Consider the following 27,884-nt stretch of genomic DNA (forward strand, 5'->3'; position numbering starts at 1 on the left):
TACAGTCTGGAGAGCCTGTTGACGTGTTAATGAAAGCACAGATTTACTCTGTTCAGTTCTGTACCCTAGGAGTCTGACAGGTCTCTGTAGACCAACAATCCAGTGTCCACGGGCTGCGTTCTTCCTGGAGGCCCTGGGAGGACTCTTTTCCCAGCCTTTCTGGTCCCTATGTGGCCTCATTCCTTGGCTTGGAGCCCATCTTCTTCTTCGGACAACATTCCCTCCCTTGACCATTCTTCAGGGTCTCGTATTCCTCTAACCACACTCAGGAAGAGTATTCCATTTTAGGGATAATCAGATTGGGTTTATATGATTAATTCATAATCTTGCAGGTTAGTCTCACCATCCCAAGCTCCTAAGTTTCTTGTCTTAATAATGTCTGTAAAATGCCTTTTGAAATATAAGGCAACATTCACCGGATTGAAAGACTGGAACATAGACATTTGTGGGTTCACTGTTCTGCCTGTTTCTGCACTACCCACATCCCTTTCACATGCTCTTCTACAGGTTTTTTCAGGAAACAAGGCTCAGGGCCCTTCCCTGCAGGTGCCTATGTTGGCCTTTCTCTCTGTTCGTATTCACTACATCATTGCGGTAGAAATAGAAAGACAGACATTAATGGACAAAGTCAAGTAAAAGGGAGACAGATTTCAGTCTTGTCACCTAGTGGGTATCTCCTCAGCTGGGTCAGGGTGAGTGTTCACGATTTCTGGGAAAGAGGAAAACCCAGAGCACTGAGTGGAATGCTCACTGTGTCCTGTTTCCTCCCTTTCAATCTCAGAGTTCCTGGCCCTCAGGATGGTGAGTGAGGACCAGCAGTGTGCTGGGTGGCTGGAAGTTTTCTACAACGGGACCTGGGGGCAGTGTCTGCCGCAACCCCATGGAATATATCACCGTGTCCCTGATCTGCAGACAGCTTGGCTGTGGGGACAGTGGAAGTCTCAACCCTTCTGTTGCTCTTAGAGAAGGTTCTAGACCCCAGTGGGTGGATGGAATCCAGTGTCGGAAAACAGACACCTCTCTCTGGCAGTGTCCTTTCTGACCCTTGGAATTACACTTCCTGCTCTCCCCAAGGAGGAAGCCTATATCTCGTGTGAAGGTGACTTACTGTCTGTTTCTGTGTGTCTGTCCCAACCCTGTAGGATGTCAGTAGTGAGATTTTATATTTTAAAATGTCTAAGTGATGAGTTTAAGTTGGATACACCAAAATGACGTTAGGATGGAGCTAATTTAATCCATGTTTCAACGTTGTTATTTAGAGTTTAATTTGGATATATCACATAACATTATATTAGTTTCAGGGTGTAAAATGTAATACTTATATATTTCTGTATATTGGTAAATGATCACCACAATAAGTCTAGTAATATCCATCACCATATATCATTACAATTTTTTGATTATGAGGAACATTTTTCTTACCAACTTTCAAGTATTCAATACAGAATTCATTGTAGTCACCATGCTGTACATCACATCTTTATGGCATTCACTTTAGAACTGCAAGTTTGGACCTTTTGACTATCTCCACTTGTTTTGCCCACATCAATCCACCTCTGGCAACCGACGAACTGTTCTCTGCATCTCTGAACCCCTCCCCTTTTTTTGTATTTGATTTAAGATTCCACATATAAATTAGATCACATGGTATTTATTTCACTTAGCATAATGCCCTCAAGGTTCATCCATGTTGCTACACATGGCAGGATTTTCTTCTTTTTGTTGGCTGTAGATATCACATTTTCCTTACCCATTTATGCATCAGTGAAAACTTATGTTGTTTGGCTGTTGTAAATAATGCCTGCAATGAACATTTGGTGGCACATAGTCTTTTCAAGTTGGTAATTTGTTTCTTTCAGATAAATACCCAGAAGTGAAATTGATGAACCATATGACAGTTTTATTTTTAATTTTTGGAGAACCTCAATACTGTTCCCCATAGGGGCTGCATCAACTTACATTCCCCCCTCCCCGCCCCCACCCAACTGTGCCCAAGGTTTGCCTTCTCTCTGCATTTTCACCAGCTCCTCTTATTTCTTGTCTTTTGGATAAAAATCATTCTAACAGATGTGAGATATTACCCCGTTATAGTCTGATTTGCATTTTTCTGATGACATAACATTGTGCGCCTTTTCATGTACCTGTTGGCCTGCTTTATGTCTTCTTTGAAAAAAAAATGTCTATTCATGTCCTCTGCCCATTTTTTAATCAGATTGTTTGTTGGTTTGCTTTTGCTGTTGAGATGTATGAATTCTTTAAGTATTTTGAATGTTAACCCTTGTCAGAAATGTAATTTGCAAATATTTTCTCCAACTCCATAAATTACCTTTTCATTTTGTTGACCTTTTCCCTTTGTTGTGCAGAAGATTTTTAGTTTTCTATAGTTTCAAAGCTTATTTTTGCTCTTGTTGCTTTTGCTTTTGGCATCAAACCCAAAATATCCTCATGATGACTGATGTCAGGACCTTTTCATCCTAATTTTTCTTCTAGGATTTTTTTTAATAATTTTTAAAATTTATTTATTTTTGGCTCTGCTGGGTCTTTGTTGCTGCATGGGCTTTTCTCTAGTTGCAGTGAGCAGGGGCTACTCGTCATTGCATTGCACAGGCTTCTTATTGAAGTGGCTTCTTTTGTTGAGGAGAACAGGCTGGAGGGCACTGAGCTTCAGTAGTTGTGGCACGTGGGCTCAGTAGTTGCTGTTCCCGGGCTGTAAAGCACAGGCTCGACAGTTGTGGCCAATGGGCTGAGTTGCCCTGTGGCATGTGGGATCTTCCTGGATCAAGGAGCACACTTGGGTCTTCTGCATTGGTGGATGGATTCTTTACCACAGCCACAAGGGAAGCCCCTCTTCTAGGATTTTTATGGCTTCAGGACTTATTATCAAGTCTTTAATCCATTTTGAGTTAATTTTTGTGAATGGGGTAAGAGTTTTCCAGTTTCATTCTTCTGTGTGTAACTGTCCAGCTTTCCCAACACCATTTTTGAAGAGACAGGCCTTTTCCGATGGTATAATCTCTACTTTTTTGGTCATAAATTTATTGACCATATATATTTGGGGTTACTTCTGGGATCTCTATTCTGTTTCAGTGATTTCTGTGTCCATTTTTATACCAATACCATACTGTTTGATTAACACAGCTTTGTAATACAGTTTGAAATCAGGAAGCATGACACTTCTATCACTCTTTCTCAAGATTTCTTTGGCTATGCAGGGTCTTTTGTGGTTCCACACAAATTTTAGAATCGTTTGTTCCATATCTGTGCAAATTTTCATTGAAATTTGGATAAGGATGGTAGTGGATCTGTAGGTTGCTTAGGTTGCTTTGTGTAGTATGAGCATTTTGACAATATCAGGTCTTCCAATCCATGAGCACAGAATATCTTTCCATTTATTTGTGCCTTTAATATCTTTCACAATGTCTTAAAGTTTTCAATGGTGTCTCAGTTTTGACTCTTCCTTTCAGATTTGGATGTTCTTATTTTCTTTTGCTTGCTTGATGATTCTGACTAGAACTACCAAAACTATGTTGAATAAAAGTGATGAGAATAGGCATTTTTGCCTTGTGTTTGATCTCAGAAGAAAAGCTTTCAGCTTTTTACAGTTGAGTAGGATGCTTGCTGAGGGTCTGTCATATGATATTTATTGTGTTGAGGTATAATCCTTTTATACCTACTTTGTAAAGATCTTTAGTATCATAAACGGCTGCTGAATTTTGTCAAATATGTGTTCTGCATCTGTTGAAAGGATATGATTTTTTGCCTTTATCTTATTTGGTGTATCACACTGATTAATTTGTGAATATTGAGCCATCCTTGCATCCTTGGAACAAATCTCTGTTGATCTTGGTGTTGTTATTATTGTTGCTGTTTAGCCGCTAAGTTGTGTCTGATACTTTGCGATCCAATGGACTATAGCTTGCTAGGCTCCTCTGTCTTAGATTTCTCAGGCAACGATACTGGAGTGGGTTGTCCAGTATCCTCTTCATGTATTGTTGAATTTGGTTTTCTAATATTTTGTTGAGGATTTTTGCATCTATATTTATTTGGGATATTAGCCAGTATTTTCTTTTCTTGTGGTGTCCTTGTCTGGTTTTGGTATCAGGATAATCTTGGCCTCATAAAATGGCTTTGGAAGTGTTCCTTTAATCCTTTTTGGAAGAGTTTGAGAAGGCTCCACCACTTCATACCATTACACTAGGAATTGGAATTAAAAAAAAAAAAGTTGGTGGGGTGACAAATAGTCAAACCATAGCACCTTACTTCCTTTAACATTTCTCTCTCTCTTATTCCCCACCTTCCACACACACCCCATTCAGGAATACCTTGAATGATATATTGGGCATTGCCTGAAATCTACAAATGAGAGAATGAGATAGATTAAACTAAATGAGATAGATATTTCAAAAGCAGAGATTTGTCCCTTTCCTTGCCTCTGTTTCTTCATCTCTTTGTCTTTTCATTCAAAGGCCAAAGTAGTATTAAACTATTGGACTTTTATATATGATGTTTTTTTGACAATAAAGCACCATAAAATGGGTTGTGATGAAGTCTCTGACCCTGAAAGTGAGCAATCACCCCACAGAGGCTGTGCCATCATTTTTTCAGAGGTTCTCTGCATGAAGTGGGTAGAAAGTTTGGTAGGATGATGTGGAGAGAATATACAAGTTCTCATATTTTATGACAAGAACCATTTACATTTCCATTGTCTTGTGTTTTTTGAACTTATGTGTATTTCTTTCACTTACAATTCTTTTGTGTCTTTTTTTGGTTATTTTTGCTTCCTCTAAATACAAATCTTTCTTAGAAAATTTATTTGAGTCTACTGCAGACATTTCTGCCTTACTAGGTAGCTATTTGTGTTTTTTTTTATTTTTTTCTGACTTTTTCGATATATTCCCTTTTTTAAAGAGTTTTCTCTCTTTACAGCAACCTGTGCTTGACCAATGCCATAACACATAACAGTAGCTTAGTGAAAGTGAAGTCGGTCAGTCGTGTCCGACTCCTGGTGACCCCATGGACTGCAGCCTACCAGGCTCCTCCGTCCATGGGATTTTTCAGGCAAGAGTACTGGAGTGGGGTGCCATTGCCTTCTCCCAGCAGTAGCTTAGAATTCATTTAATAATTGTCCATTGAAAATTGCATAAGTGGGGCTTCCCGGGTGGTCCAGTGATTAAAAATCCACCTGCCAATGCAGAGGACATGAGTCTAAGTAGTAAAGAACCTGCCTGCCAGAGCAGAAGATATAAGAGATGCAGGTTTGATCCCTGGGTCTGGAAGATCCTCTGGAGGAGGGCATGGGAACTCGCTCCGTATTCATGCCTGGAGAACCCCATGAACAGGTGAGCCTGGCGGGCTGCAGTCCATCGGGTCACACAGGGTTGGACACGACTGAAGAAACACCACACACATGCACACACCCCAGGAAGATTCCGTACGCCTGGAAAAGCTGAGCCTGTGCACCACAACTCGAGAAAGCCCACGTGCAGACAAAGACCCAGTACCGCCAAAAAGAAATTTAAGAAGAACTTTAAAAAAATGGCATGAGTGGAAATTTGAATATAAATTAATTATGTGCTTAGGCACTAATTATTTTTAATTTGCACCATTTATTATCAGAAAACATTACCATTAATTTATATTTGCTTTACTATTTTGCTGATTACCATGAATTTAAAGAAATTCTATTTCACTGAATTTTATTCATCTACTTATTCATTCAATAAATATTTATCAAGCCCCATCATGGTATATAGAAAAGCTTCTCCATGCATTCTTGTTGAATGGTGAATGTGTAATCACCATCCTAATAGCAGAAACATGGGGTAAATAAGATATGCAAGGTCCTTCCCTGGAACTTTCATTCAGGGGTATATATGTGTGTGTATTTGTTGTGGAATATGGACATGATAAACAAGTAAATACTTAAAGGTATTCCAGATATCTTTAAGATATCTTCCATCATCATTTATATTTTTTCTCCAGAATGTTTAAAATTTTCATTTATTTATAGAAACTCTCTACAAATTAACACCACTTACTCCTTTTATTAAATACTACTGAAAGTATTTACCCCATTTTTTGCATATGTCTTTAGGGTTGTGTATGTGGTGTGGTTATATGATCAAATATACTATGTTTTACTTTTATGAATTCTGCCTTTAATGCAGTGTTTCAGATGCCATTCTTCATCTCAAAATAGCTTTTAATCATTTTATTTTCTTCAAATAATTTTATAATTTGTGTAAAGAATATCTATAATCTTACTGAATCTGAATTTATTTTACTGTGTGTGATGTTTTAGTATCATCAACAGATACAAATTACATTTTAAATACCTGATAATTTAGTTCCTCACCAAATACATACACATTATTTCATGATTTCATGGATATGACACCAAAAGAACAGGCAAAAATAGACAATTTGCAAAAAATGAGGAAATCCTACAACTCAAGAGCAAAACAACAACAAGAAAAAAACCATAATAATCCAATTAAAAAATTAGTCAGAGGCTTGAATGGACATTTCTCCAAAGAAGATATAGAAATAGCCAACAGGTATAGGAAAATATGCTCAACATTATTAGTCATCAGGGAAATGTAAATCAAAGCCATAAGAGATATCATCTCCCACCTCTCAAAATGGCTATGATTTAAAAAAAAAAGGAAGTGTTGGCAAGGTTGTGGAGAAATTGAAAATCTTCTGAGTATTTATCCACATTAGATATGTAAATTTAATCTCAATAAAACTATGACCAAAAAATTTGCATGATTTATAGTAGTGACATTTCTTCGTTCTTGGTATTGTTAACTTCATTTTCTCTTTGTTCTTGTTTAGTTTTGCTCAGTGCTTAGTGGTTCTCAAGGAGCTGGGTGTGAAAGGTTTTCCTCTGTTTTCCCTCTCATGCTTGCCTTGGGCTTCCCTGGTGGCTCAGCAGTAAAGAATCCGCTTGCAATGCAGGAGACCACCTGCAAAGCAGGAGACACAGGTTCAGTCTCTGGGTTAAGAAGATCCCGTGGAGAAGGAAACGGCAACCCTCTCCAATATTCTTGCCTAAAATCCCATGGACAGAGGAGCCTGGTGGGCCACAGTCCATGGAGTCTCAAGAGTAGGAATTGACTTAGGGACTAAACCACCATCACTACCACCAGCCTTACCTTCTTTTTAAAATTAATTTTTGTTCTTTTCTTTGTTAATCCCAACTTCTGTATCCTTTAGGCTTTATTTTCTCTTCTCCTAGTTTCTGAAATAGAAGCTTACATGTTTTTTTTTTTTCATTTTTAGCCTTTCTTCTTTTCTAAGTCTAAGGTATAAATTTCCCTTAAGCACTACTTTAGTTGCGTTAGAAGAATTTAGTTATATCATGTCTTTGTTATCACTATTTCACAATATTTTCTAATGTTTAAATTTATTACCAGACCCAGGTACTGTTTCAGAAGGGTGTTGCTTAATTTCTCCAAATAAGGATGGCTAACTGTATTTTCTTATTAATTCTTAATTTAATTACACTGTGGTCAGAGTAAATACTCTGTATAAATTCAATTATCTGAAGGTTTTTGTCCTACCATATGGTCATTTTTGATAAATGTTCCTAGTGCATTTACAATAATGTGAGTTCTTTCATTATTGGGTGCGTTGCTCTTTATATGTTATTTAGCTGAATGTGTGGATTGTGGTGTTTTACGGCTACTATAGTCTTCCTTCTGTTTTGTATGCCTGGTCTGCATGGTATTGAAAATGATTTGTTAAAATTCCCCCAGGTTGATTGTTATTTTGTCTTTCTTCTTCTCATTCTGTCAAGTATTATTCTGTATTTCAAAGCTATGTTTCGATATCTTCCCTGGATTCTGATATCTGTAATATCTTTATTAAGGGCGTACCACTGTATAATCATGATATTATCCTCTTTAAGTAAATTAGCACATCCTCCCTTAAAGTCTCCTTTCTGTGACCTTGCTATAGCTACTGCAGCTTTCTTATAGTTAGTATTCACATGTGTGTGGCTTGCTAAGTTGTTTCAGTCATGTCCAACTCTTTGCTAAGGACTGTAGCCAGCCAGGCTCCTCTGTCCATGGGATTCTCCAGGCAAGAATACTGGAGTGGGTTGCCATGCTCTCCTCCAGGAGATCTTCCTGATCTAGGGATTGAACCCACGTCTCTTATGTCTCCTACATTGGCAGGGAGGTTCTTTACCACTAGCACCACCTGGGAAGCCTAGCATTCACATAATATATACATTTTTTCCCTTCATTTTACTTTTGACCTTTCTTTGCTCTCATATACAATGTGAGTATCTTGCAGTTAGCATTTACATGAATTTTGTTGGTTTATCAGTTAGTAGAGGGGCTTTAATTTGAAGTATCTAATCCATTGTAATTAGATTGCAAATCCAATTACTGATATTGTTGGGTTAGTATCTAACATTTCCTTTTAATTGTCCCATGTGCTTCATGTTTCTTTTTCTCTCCTTTTTTCTTTCTTTGGCATTAAACAAATGTATTCCAGATTTTCCTTTGATTTTCTGCAGCTTTACTAGATGTGGAGGTTTTCATAGACTTCCATCCATTTAAAAAATTCTTAATTATTATATCTTGTTTTTTTTCTCTTTATTTATTTATTTTTACTTTAAATATTGCATTGGTTTTTCCATACATCAACATGATCAAATATTACTTCTGCTGCACTGTCTCTGTTTCTCTTCTCCTCCTATTCACCCTCTTTTTCCTTCTCCTCCTTCTCTTTTTCCTCCTCCTCTTCTCTCAACTCTAGGACTCCTTTAAGACACTAATTCTGTGTTCAGTTCAGTTCAGTTCAGTTGCTCAGTCGTGTCTGACTCTTTGTGACCCCATGAATCGCAGCACACCAGGCCTCCCTGTCCATCACCAACTCCCGGAGTTCACTCAGACTCACGTCCATTGAGTCAGTGATGCCATCCAGCCATCTCATCCTCTGTTGTCCCCTTCTCTTCCTGCCCCCAGTCCCTCCCAGCATCAGACTCTTTTCCAATGAGTCAACTCTTCTCATGAGATGGCCAAAGTACTGGAGTTTCAGCTTTAGCATCATTCCTACCAAAGAACACCCAGGGCTGATCTCCTTCAGAATGGACTGGTTGGATCTCCTTGGAGTCCAAGGGACTCTCAAGAGTCTTCTCCAACATCACAGTTCAAAAGCATCAATTCTTCGGCGCTCAGCCTTCTTCACAGTCCAACTCTCACATCCATATATTCTGTGTTCAGTTCTGTCTAAAATTCTTTTAAACCTATTCATTCAGTTCTTAATTCTAAATATTTTATTTTCAGTTGGCAACTGTTCCTTTGATTTTTTTAAATTTTATTTTTACTTTATTTTACTTTACAATACTTTGATTTTTTATAGTTACAATTGTTTGTTAACATTTTTTTTTACCTATTGATTCTTTCCTTTCCCCTTTTCCCCTAAACACATTGTTCATAGTTAAAATCCTTATCTGCTAACTCCAGCATATCTAGCATATGTGTTTCTGCCTTCTGTTACCTTCCTTTTTTCAAGTTTTAAATTTGTCATGTCATCCATCTCTTTACATCCCATGCAATTTTTAACTGAATGAGAGAAATGATGCATAAGAAAATAAGATATCCCAGATACATTTTCTAACACCTGAAAGGATTCATATTCTGTTTTTTTTTAAGCAAGTGGGAGAAGGGGTTCAGACCACCCAGATGTCTAAACACTAGCTAGAATTGAGCTGTCACAGCTCTGGGTGGCAGTATTTGTAGCATTCAGTCTACCTCTGATTTCTCTGCCCCTGTGTTATGGGCTTTCAGAGTTTATAATTGAAAACCTGAATGTTTTGGTAGCTCAGCAGTCAGGAGGATGAGGGAATATCCACTCTGTTTTCAAGGTGTTTGACACAGTTCTTTGGCCTCCTGCCATTGACAGCGTGTTTACTGGGCAGTTATTTGAGGAGAAAATCTGCTATATGAGAGAGGCTCTCAAGTCTCCAATTTTGTCACTGTAGCACCAGGTAACTCCCAAATCATACAGGCTTCTCTGCCCCGCTTTGATCCATTAACCCAGGCAACAAACTGGGAAATTCCCATAGAGAAAGAGAAGCTTCAGATCCTTGGCTAACAATGAAATGATCTCCACTCTTTAGAATTTTAGCATGTTTAGTTCATATTGTGTCCACAAATGTCTAATACCTTCATTTTTTATCTAACATTTTATAGCATTTAAAGTTATATCCAGCAGAGCATTGGCCTGCTGTGAACCCCTCCATTGGAACCCCTCTTCATGGAAGTACAAAATTCTAGATTTTATTCGCCACTTCAGCATTCACCTAAAGTGCAACACCGAGTAGACATCATTTAACCTTTCTTTACATGGCTTTTTATGTATTAAAGAAGAACAACACAGTGAGCCTGTCAATATCCTTTGTTCAAGTGCTTTCAGAGCAAGAATTTAACCTATTTCTGCTCTATGGCATAATATTTTCCCCCTGGAGAACAAATAGCCCCCAACTTTGAATAATAGCGATTCCTGACACAAAGTGCAAGAAAAGATAATATTTACTTGAGAGAAGAAGCAGCATTCCAAAATTCCCAGTGGAATCTGGTCAATGTCAATCAATATCACCTGACAAACTTCTTATGCAAGGTTGCCCAATCCACTCAAAGAGATCCCATTTTCTTAAAAGACAGTATCCAGATCTGGAGTCTGAAGATTAGAACCATCAGTGAAATATTCCAGGGCAAACCAAGACATCTCAAGGTCCATTTGTTTTTCAATTCTGCATGATTGTACCAAGGAGAATGATTCTAACGATAGAGGATTCATGGCTGCTACCTGAGGCTTCTGATGAGGCCAGTTCCTGACTCCATTTCCTTTCTTCCAATCCCTTTAACTCTCAGGTCAAGGGCACCAACATATGTGTGGCTTATAAGGAATCCATCCAGCAGCCAGCCCATTCCTGTGACTCTGAACTCATTCAACTGCTCCCGGTAGACAGACTAACATTTCCTGTAAATCTTTCTCAGATGTTGTGCAGAACTCTACAAATCAAAGGTTAACACTGCTGTCTCACCCTACTCAGTAGCGTAATATTTCCTGTTTGTGCCCATTTTCATTGTTATTATTCTCCTGTCACTGCTGTAAGAAACCAGACTCAGGTGCTGCCCCAGTGCAATGACTCCCTGTCAGAACCAGGGGACTCTGACGCCTCGGAGGAGAGCGCCCCCTACTGCTCAGGTGAAGGTCCTACAGGACGAAGACCCTTATCCCCACTGTCAATGCCCCATTGTCCCATTTCTCTCTCCTCAGACAGCAGACAGCTCCGCCTGGTGGATGGAGGAGGTCCCTGCGCCGGGAGAGTGGAGATCCTTGACCAGGGCTCCTGGGGCACCATCTGTGATAACGGCTGGGACTTGGATGATGCCCGCGTGGTGTGCAGGCAGCTGGGCTGTGGAGACGCCCTCAATGCCACGGGGTCTGCTCACTTTGGGTCAGGATCAGGGCCCATCTGGCTGGACACACTGGACTGCAGAGGAAAGGAATCCCACGTGTGGAAGTGCCCTTCCCGGGGCTGGGGAGTGCACAACTGCAGTCATGACAACGATGCCGGAGTCATCTGCTCAGGTATGGTCAGTATATTGCCCTGTGATGGCAGAAGGAAAAGGTCCATGGAAGCTGGCGTCTGATCACTGGGGCAATAGGAGATAGATGGGGTAGAGAGGACTGAGACAGGCCCATCCTCCCTGAATGCACCAAGCTTCTGCGGGTGATGTGCTTCATTTATTTTCCTGCTCTAAGTCTCTGCTGTTTCTTCTCCAGTGATCTTACCTGACATAGTAGATTAAACTATTCCAATGAAAACTGATCTTCGTAATGAAGATGGAGATCAATCACATGAGACATTTTCAAATCACCACACAAATCCCTTTGCACAATTAGCCTATGGGAAGGGAGGGCTGGAATGAGGACACATTGTTGTGGATGGAGTTGTTTTTGTATGTACAGTGTGAGGCATTATTTTGCACTAGGTTAGTAGGAGTGGAGGCACAGAGGATGTCACGAAACAGATCAGACAGGAATTGATGGATTTGTGCCAAATTGCAAGCCTCTTTGGAAATTTCCCTGGTGGCTCAGAAGTTAAAGTGTCTGCCTCCAATGCGGGAGACCTGGGTTCGATCCCTGGGTCTTGAAGATCCCCTGGAGAAGGAAATGACAACCCACTCCAGTATTCTTGCCTGGAGAATCTCATGGCCTGAGGAGCCTGGTGGGCTGCAGTCCATGGGGTCACAAAGAGTCGGACACGACTGAGTGACTTTACTTACTTACTTACTTGGAAATTTTAGATGTAAATGTTCATAGGCCTTTGCAGGTAACACCAGAGAACTTTGGATGAAGTGCTCTGAGTCATGGTTCTCCTTCCGTTGTTACTATAAGAGATTCTCTGCCCATTTTTTTTTCTGTTAAGACATCTGTACAGGCCAAAACTTTGGAAGAACACTTAGCCATACACTGACAAGTCAAAAGTGGAAGCAATACAATTTCTGTGTTTTATGGTAAGAAATTATATAGTTTATACTTCATGACTTCAATGATTTAAGAGAATTGAATTTTGGGGTTTACTTGATATGAATAGGAGTAAGGGGACAGATGTAGTTTTTGAAGAAAGTAGAAGAGAGTTATAGCAGCTGGGAGGGAGAGGGATTGTAATAGGAACTGAAAAAGGCACATGAGGGGTGTTCTGAGCAGCACTGATGGTCCAGGAGTGGTGTGGAGGATGCTGTGTGTGCCTAAGGATGCAGGATGTCTGTACAGCAAGAGACCAGAGAAGGATATATTTTTATTATATTTAATATCCTTATCCACTGACATCAGCCTTCTCTTCCACAAACTTTCTCGCAGTTTCCACGCACATCATCTTCCACATAAATTTTAAAATCAAATAGAAAACAAAAAAGAAGTCATAAGTTGTCTCAGAAGAGTCTATCCTTATGTATATAAGACTATTGATTACTCAGTGTATATTCGAGCATTTAACATGTATCAGGGTACCATAAAACAGCATATAACAAATATTTCTTTCGTGTTCTGCCTAATCTGTAATCTTATGGGGTTAATATAGCAACTAAACAGTGTTGACTGAAAATGCTTTAATTAGAACGTGTTGCCTATGAGCGAACTCCCAACCAGACCAGACTAGGTGTTCTAACCTGTGTCTCTCTGGGGAGATGAAAGTGATAAATAAAAAGAGGCAAGCAGACCATCTTCTCTCTTACCATTCACTCTTGTAAAAGTGGTCAAGCTGATCCTTCAAGTCTTTAATTTCTTTTAGGTCTTTTCTGTGTTTTTTTTTTTTTTTCTGTTTTCTGTAGTAGATTTTTGTTTTTTTACAATATTCTTTCTGAACCTTCAAAGTTCACATATTTGTATAATCAGAATCCTTTACCAGAAAGAATTTCACCATGTACATAATTTATCATGAGCATACTTTGAAACCAGACAAGTGTGTTAAAGAAAGTGTTTTATGTTGTGGGTTTCTTTTTTATTTGGATTACCTTCCTCTACCCAAAGTGTGGTCCCTGAAGTTCAAACCATGATCATGAGTTTTTCCTTTGGTCTCTCTCTCATTTTCATACCCCATCCACTCCCCATTTAACCTACCACACACCCTACCTCACTCCACTCCTACAGAAGGTCTTCCCTTTCAGAATTTCCTTTGCACCCATTTGCGGTTCTTAAGATTGTTTTCTCTTGTTGGCAGTGGGAGAAATGGGAAAGGTGGCAGGGTGAAGTGGTTGATGGGAGGAGCACAGGGGATAAAATGTGTCAAAAATTTGTTGGACAAATATTTCCCCCAAGTATTCTATCTTTCATCCATATTGAGGCTTTTGCAATTTGAAAATTTCTGAATTATGTATGGCTTATTTGCTCTCTGGGCTTCCCTCATAGCTCAGTTGGCAAAGAATCCACCTCCAGTGCAGGAGACCCCAGTTAGACCCGGGAATTGGGAAAATCCACTGGAGAAGGGATAGGCTATCCACTCCAGTATTCTCGGGCTTCCCTTGTAGCTCAGTTGGTAAAGAATCTGCCTGCAATGCGGGATACCTGGGTTCAATCTCTGGGTTGGGAAGATCCCCTGGAGAAGGGAAAGGCTACCCACTCCAGTATTCTGACCTGGAGAATTCCATGGACTGTATAGTCCATGGGGTCGCAGAGAGTCAGACATGACTGAGTGACCTTCACTTCACTTCACTATTTGCCCTCTGCTCTCTTCCTGTTACTCTCGGTCTTTACAGCATAGCAGCTATTTCTCAAGAATCCAAATAGGAAAGGAAGGAACAGTTAGCATATAGACAGGATTGAAATACTTTAACTTATCTTCACTTTTTAGCATTTCCTAAAGTTCACATGTTTAGTATGAAGTAATCAAAAACCTCAGCTGTTTTGCATGCTCCCACTGAGAACTCACTCTCTCCCAGGTTCTTTGATAAATTCTAAGCTTTCAAGAAAGATGGCTATGACCAGCCCCTTCTTCTATGACTCTGAGCTTTCTTTCTATCCAAACTGATCTCTGGATAACTTTCCAAAATCAGGTCACCTAAGAAATTCTCGGAATTTTTCACCATGAAAAATTATGAGAAACATGTGTGAAAACTTCTTATAATGTCTAGCTTTCCTCCTGTTAGCCAGAAGTCTGTCTACTCTCAGCGAGCACTCACAGATCCAGCCCGCATGATTTCCCTTATCTTCAGTGACTTGAGTATCGGTTCCTGAGAGAAAACTGGCCAGTATTCTGGCCTCAGAAACCTCAGGATGGCCTTCTAACCTTGTGTGGCTCTTAGTCCTGTAACCTTTGCGGCCCATGGATCTACTTCACTCTGGGTTACTTCAGCTCTGAACCTGAGTCTGGTGCCCACTACAGAGCAATATCCTTGGGCTCTGTAGTTTTCAGGCTTCTAAATGAGGAATTCACATTACTAATTAACCTCAAAATGCATGTTTTTGGAAATCAGCCATTTCAAACTGACCCTGAAAATCCTTCAGGGTTTCTTTTCAGAAACTTGCTGATGAAAATACTTGCTCATGAAATTCTGAGAATAAGTGTCCAATTCTCTCTCCAGGCGCCACTCCTGAAAAAGAAAATTTTTCACATTATTGCCTGTGACATTGTCTCCATCTGCCAAACCAGGACTATGGGCACTCACTGGATTTCTTGTTGTTGTTTTCTTAGGATTTGTGCGTCTGGTTGGAGACAATGGACCCTGCTCAGGACGGGTAGAAGTACGTCCTGCAGAAGACTGGACCCCAGTGTCTGATGGGAACTTCACACTCCGCACTGCCCAGGTCATCTGTGCAGAGCTGGGGTGCGGCAAGGCTGTGTCTGTTCTGGGACACGAGCTCTTCAGAGAGTCTGATGGCCGGGTCTGGGCTGAAGAGTTCAGGTGTGAGGGGGAGGAACGTAAGCTCTGGTGGTGCCCCAGAGTGCCCTGTCCAGGGGGCACTTGTCACCACAGTGGAGCTGCTCAGGTTATTTGTTCAGGTGAGATGCAGGTCAGGACTAACCTCCCTGCACACTTTGTTCAGGTGAGAAATCATGAGATTTTTCTGAATTTCTGTCTTCTTCTACCAGTGTACTCAGAAGTCCGACTCATGACGAATGGCTCCTCTCAGTGTGAGGGCCAAGTGGAGATAAACATTTCCGGACGATGGAGAGCGCTCTGTGCCTCCCACTGGAGTCTGGCCAATGCCAATGTCGTCTGTCGTCAGCTCGGCTGTGGAGTCGCCATCTCTACCCCCAGAGGGCCACACTTGGTGGAGAGAGGTGACCAGATTTCAACAGTCCGATTTCACTGCTCGGGGGCAGAGTCCTTCCTGTGGAGATGCCCTGTGACTGCCTTGGGTGGTCCTGACTGTTCCCATGACAACACGGCCTCTGTGATCTGTTCAGGTAAGAGAGAGAGAAGGGCTATTGGTACTTAGGATGCTCCTGGAGTGAAATGTCCTGAAGAGCAGAAAGTGAGGGAAAACTGGCTTTGGAAGATATTTCATGATGAAATATGGTGCTTCTCATTGTTCACTCATTTTTCAGATTAGGGCAAGAAGGATGAAGAGGAATAATGTATTTTAAAGAAACATTGTTATTGACATATGATCATAGAAAACAGCCTATAAGGAATATGTGTAGACTTCTGTCATGTACCCAGAGCAGCAAAGAGAACATTCCCAGCACCAAGAGTCACTGTTGCCTCCAATAACTGTGGCCTCCCTCCTCTCCAGGGAGAACTGCTTATCTAACTTCTACTATCACAGAGTGTTTTATCAGTTTTTGAACTTTATATAAAATCACGCAATGTGTATTCTTTTGTGTGTGACTTCTTCGACTCAACATTATGTTTAGGATTCACTCATGATGTTTATAGCAGTACTTTATTCGTTTTTATTACTGTAGAATAGTGCTTTCATTGATAACATGGCCATTGATCCATTCAACTGATGTTAGAGATTTGAGTTGTTTCCTGCTCTTGACTATTATAAATATGATGCTAGAATGTAGCATGACAATGACTTTGGGTGTAAATATATGTTACTTATTTTGTGTGCTTAACATTTGGTCTTTTCTTTTCGTTTTCCTAATGGTACAGTATCCTTTGATGAAGCAAGTTTTTAACTTGAAGGAAATATTAATATAACTTACCAACTTTTCCCTGTATATTTAATACTTCTTATATCCCTTTGAAAAGAACTTTCCCTACTCCAAGATCATGAAAATATTCTCTTAGAGTATCTTACAAAAGTTTATTTTTCTCTTGCATGTAATTGTACGTTCCTTCTGGGATTGATATCTGTGTAAGATAGATAAGTCATGTTTCACATGGATATCCAATTCACTCAGAATCTTTTTCTGAAAAGACTTTTTCCCCCACTGCAGTGCTACCTTTATCTTAAGCAGAAGAGCACATATGTCTGAGTCCTTTTTAATACTCTGTATTCTGTTCCACTGCAAAGATTTGTCTATCTTTGCACCAATACTGCATTTTCTTAATTACTATAACTTTATAATAAGTCTAGATAATTTTAACTTACAGGGGTTACTTTATATTAACTCCTTTAACTTTGTTCCTTTTCTTACCGACTGTGTTGGTCACACTTGGTGTTTTTTTTTTTTAATCATTGAGGATAGTCTTTTATTTTATTTTATTTTTGTGTGTAATATATGAGTTTTATTTTTTTAACTTTTTATATTTTACTTTATTTTATTTTACAATACTGTATTGGTTTTGCCATACATCAACATTCTTGGTGTTTTGTATTTTGTCTAAATTTTGGAATCTGCTTGTTATTTTTCACACTCCCTAAAAAATTAGCGTAAGGGTATTTTGATTAAGATTAGATTTAATCTACACAGAAATTTGAGAATGACTGACTGACAGTTTTGGTTCTCTCAATTCATTGACATAATTTTTATTGTTGTTTAGTCACAAAGTTGTGTCCAGCTGGTTTGAGACCCATGGACTGCAGTCTGCCAGGCTCCTTTGTCCATGGGATTTCCCAGGCAAGAATACTGGAATGGGTTGCCATGCCCTCCTCCAGGGCTTCTTCCTGACCCAGATATTGAACCCACTTCTGCACTGGCAGGCAGATTCTTTACTACTGAGCCATCTGGGAAGCCAGTGACATAATACATCCCTCCATCGAGCTAGGTCTTGAATTTCTCTCAGAAGTTTTGTCCACCTTCTACATTTTTCCTAAGCATTTTATTTATTTTTTTTTTATGTTATTAGTATTTCTTTTATGGAAGATGTCCTAGGAATGAATTGTCTCTGACTTGTTTTCACCTTTTAACATTTTAAAAAAAATTTTTGATGTAATTTTAGACTCACTGAAATGCTAGAAGAATAATATAAACATTTCCAGATGACCCCTAACTGGAATCCCTCAATGCTAGTTTTTGGTTCATTCTGTCTCATTTCTCTCTAAACATATAAAATCTTTCTGTATTAGGTTGCTGTCATGATGTCCCTTTACTGCTAAAATATGTGAGGAATTTCCTTATGTAACCACAGGTTCAGTCAAGTTCTCAGCTGATTGCAGCCCCAGATGATATCTAAGTGCAGGTACTGAAAGACCTCAAGACAGAACTGTTGAGTCTTTCCCAAATTGATAACTCAGGAAGTCTCAAGCAAAATGAAGTATATATTTTCTCCTCCAGTGGCTAAATTTTGGGGGGAAATTTGTTACACAGCACTCTAACCAGGACACTTACCATGTGACCTGCAGTTAGGTTGGTGCAAAAGTGTGGTTTTCTCATTGTTGAATTTTTTTTTTTACATTTGATATTAGAATGTATTCTTAAATAAATGTGGGTTATGTTACACATCATTTAATGTGTATTTCTTGCTTTTTATTTTGCTAATGGTTTATTACTTGCTGCTTATTTTATATGTATTTTACACTATAGACATGATGTTAGACACAAAGCAATTTCAAGTCATTTTCTTATTCGAGTTCAAAATGGGTCATAAAGCAGCAGAGGCAACTTGCAACATCAACAATGCATTTGGTCCAAGAACTGCTACTGAACATATAGTGCAGTGGCTGTTCAAGAAGTTTTGCAGGGCTTCCCTAGTGACTCTGTGGTAAAGAATCCGCCTGCCAATGCGGGAGACACAGGTTCAATCCCTAGACGAGGAAGATGCCACGTGCTGCAGAGCAGCTAAGTCTGTGCACCACAAATATTGAGCCTGTGCTCTAGAGCCTGGGAACCACAACTACGGAAGCCCAAAAGCCCTAGAGCTTCTTCTGCATAACACAAGAACCACCACAATGAGAAGCCTGCACACTGTAACAAAGACTAGTCTCCACTCGCCACAACTAGAGGAAAGCCTGAGCAGCAGCAAAGACCCAGCAAAGCCAAAAACAAATAATAAATAATTTTTTTAAAAAAAGAAGTTTTGCAGGAGAGATGAGAACCTTGAAGATGAGGAGTGCAATGGCCTGCCATTGAAAGTTGACAGCAATCAATTAGAGCAATCATCACAGCTGATCCTCTTACAATTACATGAGAAGTTGCCTAAGAACTGAATGTTGACCTTTCTACGGTCGTTTGGCTTTTGAAGCAAATGCCGAAAGGTGAAAAAACTTGATAGGTGGGTGCCTCATGAGCTGACCACAAATCAAAAAACTTGTCATTTTGAAGCATCATCTTCTCTTATTTTACACAACAACAATGAACCATTTCTCGATCGAATTGTGACCTGTGATGAAAAGAGGATTTTATACAACAATTGGTGATGACTAGCTCAGTGGTGGGACTGAGAAGAAGCTGCAAAGCACTTCCCAAGGCCAAACTTGCTGCCAGTCTGATCCACTACAGCTTTCTGAATCCCAGTGAAACCATTACATCTGGGAAGTATGCTCAGCAAATCACTGAGACACACTAGAAACTGCAACACCTGCAGTCGGCGTTGGTCAACAGAAAGGCGCCAATTCTTCTCCATGGCAACGCCTGGCCACACATCACACAACAACGCTTCAAAAGTTTAACGAGTTGGGCTATGAAGTTTTGCCTCATCTGCCATGTTCACCTGACCTCTCGTCAACTCAATTCCACTTCTTCTAGCATCTCGACAACTTTTTGCAGAGAAAATGCTTCCACAACCAACAGGAGGCAGAAAAGGCTTTCCAAGAGTTCATCACATCCCAAAGCACAGCTTTACACTATAGGAAAAAACAAACTAATTTCTCAATTGCAAAAATGTGTTGATTGTAATGGTTCCTAATTTGATTAATAAAGATATGTCTGAGCCTAATTATAATGATTTAAAATTCGTGGTCTGAAACCGCAGTGATGCTTGCTCCAACCTAATAGAATATTTGTCCTTGATCTTCAGTTTTAAGAACTGCCTTATGCTGCTCTAACGTGCTTATACATTCATTCTTTAGTTCTTAAATCAAATATTAAGTTTTTTAGCTCTAGAACTTTTATTTCTTTTTTGTTAAAATTTCTCTGCCAAGAAACACATCTTGTCAATTAATCTTAAGAGCACTTTAATCAGGGATATTTAAATTCTCTGTCAGGTAACCCTAATAGTTGAATTTTGGGGGAAATTTTTGGGAATGTCTTCTTTTTCCTTTTGGTTTTCCATTTGATCTCTTTTATATGAGCTTTTTTCTTCTTTTAGTGACAGACACAGAAGATAAAAACTTTTAGAAATCTTTCAGAAACTTTTAGAATCTTTCAGAAAAGATTTTGTTTTGCTTCTTCTATTTAGATATAGATTTAGGTATAGAACACACTATTTAACTCGTTCTCAGTGTAAAGCTTGGCTTAAACTAAAATTGTGGCACTGTCAGAAGCAGACCTCTCCATGGAGAAACTGAACTCTATAATAACTTCACTGCTGTTACAGCTTTCATCTCAAACTCCATCACTAGGTTATTATTTAGTTTAATTCAGTTTCCTGTTCTTCAGCCCAACTAGACCCCTGATCATTGCTGTTTCTGCAGGAAACCAGACCCAGGTGCTGCCCCAGTGCAACGACTCCGTGTCTGAACCAGCAGGCTCTGCGGCCTCAGAGGAGAGCGCCCCCTACTGCTTAGGTGAGAGTCCCACAGAACAGAAGATGCTACTGCTGCTAAGTCACTTCAGTTGTGTCTGACTCTGTGCGACCCCATAGATGGCAGCCCACCAGACTCCCCAGTCCCTGGGATTCTCCAGTCAAGAACACCGTCAACCCCTAAGGTCACCACTCCATTGTCTCCTTTCTCTCTCCTCAGACAGCAGGCAGCTCCGCCTGGTGGATGGAGGAGGTCTCTGTGCCGGGAGAGTGGAGATACTTGACCAGGGCTCCTGGGGCACCATCTGTGATGACAGCTGGGACCTGGAAGATGCCCACGTGGTGTGCAGGCAGTTGGGCTGTGGACAAGCCCTCAATGCCACGAGGTCAGCTCACTTTGGGGCGGGATCAGGGCCCATCTGGCTGGACGACCTGAACTGCACAGGAAATGAGTCCCACGTGTGGAGGTGCCCTTCCTGGGGCTGGGGGCGGCACGACTGCAGACACAAGGAGGACGCCGGGGTCATCTGCTCAGGTCAGCACTCCACACTGTCCACAGGCTGGGGGAGGGGTGGGGCCCTGGAGGACAGGGGTCTGAGCCCTGAGGGAGAGATGCTGAAAGGACCAGAGAAGGAGGCTTCCTCGCATGAAGCCTGTCTTTTCAGCAGACGTGAAGACGAGGTGCTTTCACTTCCTCCTGCAGCAGCTGAGATTCTGGTCCTTTCTTCTCAGTAGTGTTTCCTGACAGAGCTGTTTCTTACAGTTAACACTTGAAAGCAGGGCTCACTCTGCAGTTATGTGTGGAAGTAACACCTGGAAATCCTAGACTTCCCAGGTTGTGCTCGTGGTAAAGAACCTGCCTCCATTGCAGGAGATGTAAGACATGCGGGTTCAGTCCCTGGGTTAGGAAGATCCCCTGGAGGAGGGCATGACAACCCATTCCAGGATTCTTGCCTGAGAATCCCATGGACAGAGGAGCCTGGCATAGTGAAAACTCATATTTTCCCCTTACAGTTCTGTCTTCTAGGAGTCTGAAGAGAGTCTCCATAGGCCAACATCCCAGTGTCCACAGGGCTGCATTCTTCCTGGAGTCTCTGGGCAGGACCCTTTCCCAGCTTTCTCTGGTTTCCTGTGTGGCCTCATTTCTTGGCTTAGAGCCCTCTTTATTCTTTTTCAACAACAGTGCCTCTTGCAACCATTCTCCCTCGCTCACATTTCCCTTTGACTGAAGCTGGGAAAGATGGTGCATTTCTCAGTATTGCGGGTTTAAAGATGTGTTAGGCTGGGCTCACATGATTAATCCACAATATTTGAGATTTATCTCTCCATCCCAAGGTCCTTATTAATCACATCTGTAAAATCTCCTTTGAAATGTAAGGTAACTGCCACAGGTTCGGGGATTAGGCTGTGGACATCTCTGGGGGTCCATTATTCTGTTAACCGCCTCGCTGTCCACATCACATTCCTTTCACATGTTCTTTTAGAAGTTTTGTCAGGAATCAGGATTCAGCTCCCATCACTGCAGCTGCCCTGTTTGGTCTTCCTCCTTGTTCATATCTACATTGTTGTGGTAGAAATAGATGTACAGACAATAATGGAAAAAGTCAGTGAAAGGGAGGCAAAAGTCAGTCTTGTAACCCAGTGGGCATCTCCTCTGCTGGGTCAGGGGTGTATGGTCACTATTTCTGGGAGAGAGGAAAACCCAGAGCACTGAGTGGAATGCTCACTGTGTCCTGTCTCCTCCCTTTCAATCTCAGAGTTCCTGGCCCTCAGGATGGTGAGTGAGGACCAGGAGTGTGCTGGGTGGCTGGAAGTTTTCTACAATGGGACCTGGGGCAGTGTCTGCAGCAGCTCCATGGATGATGTCACCGTGTCCATCATCTGCAGTCAGCTTGGCTGTGGGGACCGCGGAAGTCTCAACACCTCTGTTGGTCTCAGGGAAGGTTCTAGACCCCATTGGGTAGATGGAATCCAGTGCCAGAGAACTGACCTCTCTCTCTGGCAGTGTCCTTCTGACCCTTGGAATTACAACTCATGCTCTCCCAAGGAGGAAGCCTATATCTCGTGTGCAGGTGACTTACTGTCTGCTTCTGTGTCACTCCCAACTGTGTAGGATGTCATTAGTATGATTTCATACTTTCAGATCTAATTGATGGGTTTTGGTTGAGTCTACAAAATGTAGGTGTATATTTGTATTTGTTTCTGTGTCTGTTTGTTTGCTGTTGTTATGGTAAACAACTAATTAGATAAAGTAATTTCCGCTGCTGATAAGATGCAGTGACCCTCTCAGCCAAGTAGATGGTGAAGCTTCTGTGGTCTCTTGTCATTTGACTGTGACAAAAAAACACAGTTACTCATGTTTGGGGACAAGACCTCCCCCAGGTGTCCCTGATCCAGAGCTTCCCATCATTGCTTCTGCAGAGAGAAGACACAAGAGCTGTCCAACTGCTGCCCCCTGCACAGGTATGTCAGCCCCACGCCCTCTTTATGGCTCCCAGGGGCTCCTTCTTCCCACCAGGGGAGTCACAGGAGGGGCTGCTGCCTTTTCAGACAGAGAGAAGCTCCGACTCAGGGGAGGAGACAGCGAGTGCTCAGGGCGGGTGGAGGTTGGCACAGCGGCTCCTGGGGCACCGTGTGCGATGACTCCTGGAGCCTGGCAGAGGCCGAGGTGGTGTGTCAGCAGCTGGGCTGTGGCCAGGCCTTGGAAGCTGTGCGGAGTGCGGCATTTGGCCCTGGAAATGGGAGCATCTGGCTGGATGACGTGCGGTGTGGGGGCCGGGAGTCCTCCCTGTGGGACTGTGCTGCAAAGCCGTGGGGGCAGAGCGACTGCAAGCATGAGGAGGATGCTGGTGTGAGGTGCTCTGGTGAGTGAGGGGCTCGGTGTCTACCCTGGGTGAGCTGGGGCAGTGCGGGGGCAGGGGGCTGGGCTGGGCATGATGGAGAGTTTATGTTCAGACATCCCAGGTGCTGGGGCTCTGATCTAGGATGGGGGAGCCAGGAAGACCAAACACTGATGTCGTGGAGACTGAGGGGTGATTCCAGGCTCAAGAGGGAAAAAAGGGCTGCCCTGCATTCTGGCCAATTCCCTTTACCCAAACTCCTATTTTTCTCTTTAGGTGCAAGGACATCTTTGCCCCCAACTACAACAGGTACTGTGATCCATCCATGGTCAGGGGAGAATACTCAGATTCTGGGGACCTGTTCTGTGGGCTCTCTGACAGCTCAGGAGAGGAAAGAGTCTGAGGAGCCTCTGGCTGTTGGGGAGGAGCCAGGGCGTTACGTTGGGGAACTCCCCTACCCTGGTTCCTGGGGTCAGAAGGTTCTCATGCCCGGGGTCCAAATGGGTCTGGTTCCCATGTTGCAGAATTTAAGGTTCTCCCACCTGCCCGTGAGTGTTGCTCCTCATCAGTGATGTGCAGGTCCCAGGACTGTTTGATGCTCTGTCTCCTGAATCCAAGGAGAGGGGATGAGCTGGGTCCTCAGAGGCTTTTTTGGCAGGGCAGCTCACTGACAATCCCTGGCTCTGCCTTGGGGCAACACGCTGGAGTGAGGTTGGCTTGTCTGAGGAGGAGACCTGGAGAATCACTGTGAGAGTACTTGTATCTGAGACTGGGACGCCATTGTTCAGAGCTTCTGGAAATTCTGGCACAGAGGGTTTCTCTGCTCAGGACCTCCTCCAACCTTCTTTCCTGTTCTCCTTAGGGACCAGACCAGCTTTGAATCCTCTCCCTGGCATCTTCTCCCTGCCTTGGGTCCTCTGCCTCATCCTGGGAGCCCTTCTCTTCCTTGTCCTCATCATCCTGGTGACTCAGCTGCTCAGATGGAGAGCAGAGCGCAGAGGTGGGCTGCAGGGGGAACTGGGGACCAGGGAGGGTGTGTGGAGGCCAGAGATGGCACAGGTGTGAGGAGGGGAAGCTGGGCCAGGTGTCTGTTCTGAGTCTGCAGAACTTCATGTTCTCTGTGCAGAGCTCTGAGTGCTGAGTAGACAGAGGATTTTTGGACTGGTATATGAACTCTCATAAGTCATAGCCTCTCCTGTGAGATGAGACAGAATTGGGTCTGAGCTGTATTCAGGGCCAGATGAGGGGAGAAGGTGCCAACAGGTGCACTGGGTGGGAAGCTATCCTGAGGTCCCGACAAGCCCTCTGTGAGCACTGGGGAGATCAAGCATGTGTCTGCTGGATAGCGGTATCTGGGATGGCATCTCTGACCTACTGAGGGATCTCTCAGCCTGCTGGACCGGAGTGTCTGGGGCAGCATCTCTGACCTGCTGGGGCATCTCTCAGCCTTTTCCAGCTATGAAGATGCTCTTGCTGAAGCTGAGTATGAAGAGCTCGATTACCTTGTGACACAGAAGGAGGGTCTTCTGGACATTCCAGGTGGGTGTCTCTGCCTGCCTTCCTGGGACCTCTCATTGGCCGTGTTCATCTTCTCAGCATCCGCAGCCCCCACGCATGCCCCAGACTCACAGAGGCAGCTCCTCCAAAGTGGTAGGATGGCCTCTCAGAGCCCTGTGAGCCCCCAGCCTCCGTCTACACTGCATGAGCCAGGCCTGTTCTTTCTCATCCTTAACACTGGTCTCTTGGGTATGTGGAGGGTCATTCTGTGACTTGTGTAATGTTTGTCTCCACATTAGGCTTCCTGTCAGATGGTGAGGACGACGAGGACTCCAGATCCACTCCAGGTAATAGAGATGGACCTGCCTCAGCTGGGTGTTGGGGAGGAGAGTTTCCATCATAGACATGAGAGGCAAGGGAAACAGTTTTCCTTTGATGGAGCAGTAGCATCCATTGTCGAGAAGGAGTCCATCCTTCCCCTTCTCTGGCTGTTCTGTCATGTCTTACATTTGGAGCTGGGCTCTCTGTGTCCAGAATCATAACAGAAACAAATTGTTTCTAAAAATAACATCTGGAAAGCACAATTTGTCAAAATGCTTTAGTAATGCTTAATGGTATGAGAGTTCCTTTGAGAAAGATGTGTAAAATCATATTTTGGCTTATGGACACTTCAAACTGAAACATGGTCTTAGAGGAAAAAAAAAATCTTTTGAAACAAGGTGCCTCTGTTTAGCGGCTCAGAAACTCTGGGTCAGAAGGGATCTTAGGTATTTCCCAGACGAACCCACTTACTGTGGTTTCATCTGACCCCTGCTCTGCCCTCAGAACATCAGAGAACTGATGCTCCTGGTGAGGGTTATGATGATGCTGAAGAGGTACCAGTGCCTGGGGCTCCTCCTGCCTCTCAGGTGAGAGAAGAGGAAGTGCCCCCAGAGAAGGAAGATGGGATGAGGTCTCAGACAGGTGAGTGGGGTCAGCTCCTCTCCTGCAATCTTCAGTCTCTGTCCTGGAAATGGTGAATTTGAGCTCCTCCATGCCCAGCCTCTCTAGAATTTCAAAACATCAGTAATCCCATGAATTTGATGGGCTTCCCCGGTGTCTCAGATGGTAAAGAATATGCCTGCAATGCAGGAGACCCAGGTTTGATCCCTCCTGGTTGGGAAGATCTCCTGGAGAAGGGAATGGCAACCCACTCCAGTATTCTTGTATGGAGAATCCCATTTACAGAGGAGTCTGGCAAGCTGTAGTCCATAGGGTCACAAAGAGTTGGACATGACAGTCTCAACCATATACTATCTTTAATGCTATCACACTCCTTGGCAGTGAGGAATCATTCTCCTTTTGGCATTCATGTCTCCATATTGCAACATAAATTTTCACTTTATATGTGATATGCTTGCATTAAAATTTACAGATTAGGGCATTTCCTGACAATCCAGTGGTTAGGACTCTGCACTTTCACTGCTCGGACTCGAGTTCAATCCCTGGTCAAGTAACTAAGATCCCACAAGCATTGCTCAGTGGCCAAAAGGAAAAGAAAACTTGATTATTTGAGCATATTTATGAAATCCACAAATAGAACAAGTGTTTTGATAACTCTTCTGTGCTGTCTTATACATGAAATGTAGTCGGAGATTTTTAAAAATGTACTGCAGTATTGAATTTGTGAAGTATTCTGATAATTTAAGATGAGCTCTGTTTATATGTCCACACTAATGTACAAAATCTGTGATATGCAGTGGCCTTAACATTAAGCCATGTTGGCAGTTCATAGACCAGAGTTTGTGGTCAGCTAAAGTCTAATTTGCTCCAGACTTTTCAGTAGCAGAGAGAAGACACTCATTCTCTAGAAAAGAGCATTTCTCCATCTGAGGGCCTGTGTGGTCCTTGGGAAGGGGCGTCCTGTGGTTGCACCTTGATACTATTTGTGGACATTTGGGAACAGAAGTTAACTAAGAGCAGAGCTGATTTGTGAGTGAGGAACTCATATTTCCCTGTGTCCACTCTCCCTCTCATGGTGATTTCACATCTGTCAGTTGTAAGAGGAGAACATTAAATTAATTGGTATGTTCTTACCATTCTTGGGCATCTCCCTGCTGATTGTGTAGCCTGGAGGCAGGTCTTCCCAGAGCTCCTGTGTGAGCACAGGTCTCCTGTGATGCAGGGTTTCCACATGCACTGAGGCCCCAGAAACCACATGAACTGGATCTGAGAGGACAGCCGGGATCCATCCTCACTGTAACTGATGTGAAACAGCCTGAACCTCCCTGCCCACACCTGGGTCCCAGGGGTGCTTTGTTATCACCACTTAATTGACTCACTTCTGCAACACGGTCTGGTCCCCTTTGTCTCAGTTCTAATCATTCTTCTCTTTACTATTTCAGGCTCTTTATTCATCTTTGGAGAGGAAGCTGATCCTGGGGAAGGAGAAGAGAGCCCATGGCTGCTCCAGGGGGACAAAGGTGACCCTGGGTATGATGACATTGATGTGCCCCAGGAACATCCACAGTGACTTTCCCATGATGTTGTATTAAATATGAAATGAAGCCTCAGATATTCTAATGGCCTGTATTTCAATACAGTAATGCTGACCTGTAATTGTGTTATATGGACATTGTTCAAAATGAAATATTCTGAAAAAAGTAACTTTTCTCCTGTGTTGCTAATTTAGCAAGTTCCACATCAAATGCTTTTAAAGGATTGGTGTGGTTCTCAAACGCCATTTTCCTCAAAGGAAAACAAGATGTACTGCCTTCTTTTCTCACCTCCTTCAAAGGCTAATGAGGCCATGAGTTTGCCTGGGATCACAGACGCTCCAGGTCACTCTTACTTAGAAAAAGCATCTAAACTTGGTCCACATTCACACTCTCCTTCCTAGCAAGATGAACCTGTCAGTCAGAAAATATAGTCAGAACCTGATAGAGTTATTTTATTTGGTGGGAATGCTTAGGACTTCAAGCCCTGGAAACTGCATCTCAGCAGCTCTGACAAAACTGCTCCAAGG

At 42.4% G+C, this 27,884-nt stretch overlaps 2 pseudogenes; both read left to right on the forward strand.

Moving 5' to 3' along the window:
* LOC108636118 overlaps nt 1-636 on the forward strand; it is a 72,830-nt pseudogene extending 72,194 nt beyond the window's left edge.
* Nucleotides 744-27,456, forward strand: LOC102180035 (annotated as a pseudogene).

This window comes from Capra hircus, chromosome 5, assembly GCF_001704415.2.
Source record: "Capra hircus breed San Clemente chromosome 5, ASM170441v1, whole genome shotgun sequence".
NCBI classification, from domain to species: Eukaryota; Metazoa; Chordata; class Mammalia; order Artiodactyla; family Bovidae; genus Capra; species Capra hircus.